This window comes from Crocodylus porosus, unplaced genomic scaffold (assembly GCF_001723895.1).
Source record: "Crocodylus porosus isolate Cpor-Errol unplaced genomic scaffold, CroPor_comp1, whole genome shotgun sequence".
Classification (NCBI taxonomy): Eukaryota; Metazoa; Chordata; order Crocodylia; family Crocodylidae; genus Crocodylus; species Crocodylus porosus.
In genome coordinates, this window is record NW_017728906.1 from 7,447,424 (window position 1) to 7,451,399 (window position 3,976).

The 3,976-nt window shown below is 53.6% G+C and overlaps 1 protein-coding gene across 1 annotated transcript in view; it reads right to left on the bottom strand.

Moving 5' to 3' along the window:
* CEP97 (centrosomal protein 97) overlaps positions 1 to 3,976 on the bottom strand; it is a 29,296-nt gene that overhangs the window by 16,684 nt on the left and 8,636 nt on the right. The window lies entirely within an intron of this gene.

A 3,976-nucleotide genomic window follows, 5' to 3' on the forward strand; every position in this document is an offset into this window, starting at 1 on the left:
ACACACACACACACACACACACACACACACACACACACACACCCCTGTCCCAGTGAAACGGGAGCTTTAACACAGTTTTAAACATTATAATTTTTAACATTTTCTAGGAAAGTTTTAAATTGTTAGTTATTTACATGGCTTTGTAGAGCTGAAAGACAATACAGGACCCTGAACATAGTAGCTACATGGGTATAACTGTAGTATATTGATGCCATCTAAAATATGCAGGGTGCATCTACAGATGCAATTAATGTAGCATAATAAAAACTCTGGGGGGAGTTCGAGCCAAAGTACACTCCAGTGTCACATATCATCTCCCATTTGAGGATCACTGGCACCTCAATACCAGACCTTGTTCCTGGCCCACAGTGGCAGGTTCATCTACTTCTTTAAGAGCTACTTGATTTCACCACCTGCTTTTCTTCAGATGCATCTTGGGGACCGCTGATCCTTTCGGTATGAATGAGATATGAGGGGGGGATGAGAAAGGTGTTTAGGGTACCTATCTTCTGCCAAGGGGCCATAAGGGGGAGTTTAACTCATGGGCATCCTGCACAATCACTTGGATGGTCTCTTGTGGCATGTCTCACCCAGTGGCCAGTGAGTGTGCCCAAGGGGAAGTGGCTCTCACTCTCCTTCAAGTTAACCACCCCTCCCCACTTCAAGAACTTGCCTGCTACGGTTAAGACCCAGGCAAATGTCTACCATACCAGTCTAGAACTAAAGAGAGAGGTCAGAGTGAAAATATATTTATGGGCTCTTAAATACAGTACCATCAAGCAGTAAAATAAATAACGTCCTAGTTATAGTTACAGAAGGCCCTGTAATTCAGCTTGGAAAAAAGTAATTGTTCTTTCTTTCTAATGTTATTTGAGAGGAAACTACAGAAATTACAGTTAAATCAGGAACAGTAAAAACTGAGTATTAGCTCCAGCCTAAATATAACATAGGGGCATTGGGAATGGCTGTTTACACAAAGGGATGTTCCCTTATGCCAATATTGAGAAAAAACAAAAACACTTAGTTTAGCTTTTCCTATGGAAGCCATTTAGGTGATGCCAAAATATGGTTCTTCATGTCTCTTGACGGCACTTATAATAACTACTGAATGGCTCTGGCTTTTCTCAGTACGTGGGGCTGAGCTTCCTGACCTACCAGCACTCCATCCCCATGTCCCAGAAACTGCTACCACTACTGCCCAGAGTAGGTCTGGACTGGGAGTTGGGGAGCAGGAGCGGAGGGAGCAGGGTGCGCATGTGCCACTCACACGAGCACACCCTTACCTTGGTGACAGCGGAGGTAGCAGCAGCAGCAGAAGAGGCAGCGGTGGGGGCAGCAACAGCTGATTCCCCCTAAGGTAAGTGGGGCAGAGGGCACGGCACAGCTGCGGCGAATCCGTAGGGGAAGCCCTTCGGTGCCGCCTTAGCTCACCCGACAGGGAGCATGCTCCCGAGCCGTGCGCGGGAACAGTGTGCGCCGGCGTTTGCATAAGGCGGGCACGAGGTAGCTGCACAGAGCGGCACCCCCAGGGAACAAAGCAGTGGGTGCACCTCTGCAGGCATGGTGATGCAGATGCAGAGCGCAGCTGCCAGGGGCCCCGCCTGGGTGCTGCCACCTACCGTGGGCTCTTCTGAGGCCTCCACCCAGACAGAGCTCATGGTGGAGTCGGTGGCCCCTTGCCCCCCTTTCTGTGGAGGGGGCTCCATGGGGTCCTGGGGTGGGGTGGGGCCCCGAGGTCTCCTTGCCTGTCCCTCCTGGGCACGACTTAGGGTCCTGGAGGAGCAGGTCAGTGAGCTCCAGGCTGCGGTGAGCAGGATGAGGGGGGTCAGGGATGCAGAGGACGAAACTAATGCCTATCTCTGTTCTCTGCAGTCCCGGTCGCCCACTGTACAGCCCCCACAGGAGACGCATCCAACGCAGGAGTGGAAGAAGGTGCCCAAATCCAGAGCTGCTAGGCCTAGGGCGGTGGAAGCTCCCCAGGTTCAGCTGGGGAACAGGTTTGATGCCCTGGCAGCTGTGACTGAGGAGGACGGTGGAATGGCCTCTGGCAGGGACGATGCCACTCCCCACACAACAGGGAATGGGCACAGAGCGAACATCAGGAGGAAGAAACACCGGGTCCTGGTGATCCGAGACTCCATCCTACGAGGACTGGAAGGTCCCATCTGCCGGCCTGACCCCTGGACACAATAGGTCTGCTTCATGCCTGGGGCTCGGGTCAGGGACATCACGGAAAGGATCCCGGCCTACATCCGACCTACAGACCAGTACTCCATGGTTGTCGTCCATGTGGGTACAAACGACGCAGCTAGGGGCAACCCTGACTGCATTACGAAGGATTTCAAGGCTCTGGGAGACAAGCTGAAGGAGACAGGGGCACAGGTGGTATTTTCCTCTCTTCTTCTGCTGAGTAGGCAGGGATGGCAACACGAGGCCTGCACTGGCGTAGTCAACCGGCGCTTATGCAGCTGGTGCCGCCAGGCAGGCTTTAGGTTCCTTGATAATGACCCATGCTTTAGTGCGGGGGACTTGCTGGGGTGGGATGGGCTTCGTCTCTCTCCTAAAGGCAAGCATGCCTTCTCTTCCAGGTTGGCTGATCTCGTACGGCGAGATTTAAACTAGCCTCACCGGGGGAGGGGGGCTGCAGGAAGACGAGAAGACGCCATACGAGCAGGACAGGTGACAAAGGCAAGGAGTGCTAAGGTAAGAAACGGGGATCCAGACAGTCTCCCTAAACAGGGGGTGGCACACACAGTCTTGCAAGGCCTTAAATGCCTATATACCAATGCTCGCAGTATGGGGAATAAACAGGAGGAACTCGCCCTCAGAATAGTTAGTTCAAACCCAGATGTAATAGGGCTAACAGAAACGTTGTGGGATTTGTCCCATGACTGGGCAGTTAGCATTAGGGGCTATAGGCTTTACAGGCGGGATAGAGAAGGAAGGAAAGGCGGGGGTGTGGCGCTCTATGTCAAGGAGCACTACACATCCTCTGCCAGCAGGATCGGATCAGAGGAAGGGCAGGTTGAAGTGCTCTGGCTTACGATTCAAGGGGACCATGGGGAGAGTGATTTGACGGTGGGGGTCTACTACAGACCCCCCAACCAAGGGGAGGAGCTGGACCAGGAATTTTCGGGCCAGCTTGCGGAGGCACTTAGGGCAAGGGATGTAGTTGTCATGGGTGATTTTAATTACCCAGACATCTGCTGGGGGGAACAGTCAGCCAGGACGGACTGTTCCAGGAGGTTCCTGGCTGAGATACAGGACCTCCACTTAATCCAGGAGGTGCACAGGCCCACCAGAGGTAACACCCTGTTGGACCTGGTCCTGGGCACAGGTGATGACCTGGTAAGGGGCCTCCAGGTTCTTGATCCCCTGGGCGATAGCGATCATTGCTTGCTGGAATTCACCATCCAGCACAGGGTGTCAAGGGCCTGCAGCAAGACAGTAGCCCTAGACTTCAGGAGGGCCAACTTCAACAAGCTGAGGAGACTACTGGGGGAGGCGCTGGGGTCCTTGAGGGCAGGGGAACTCGGTGTCCAGGGCAAGTGGTCGTTTCTTAAGGAAATGATACTCAGGGCCCAGGGGGAGTCCATCCCAACAAGAAGCAAGGGGGGCAAGAGTGCCCGGAAGCTCCCCTGGCTCACGAAGGGCTTCCGGGAATGCCTGCTTGCCAGAAAGGCGGCGTACGCCCAGTGGAAGGGGGGTGCTATCTCCAAAGAGGAGTATACCTCCTCTGCTCGGTCCTGTAGGGGGGCTGTCAGGAAAGCTAAGGCAGACATAGAGCTAGGACTAGCGTCCAAGATCAAGGTTAATAAAAAGTCCTTTTTCAAATACACAGGGAGGATAAAGAAGGCACCGGGTAATGTGGGGCCCCTGCAAGGTACGCTGTGCAATCTGGTGGTTGCGCCAGAGGAGAAAGCGGAACTCTTTAACCAATTCTTCATGTCCGTTTTCTTGTGCAGGGACCGGGACT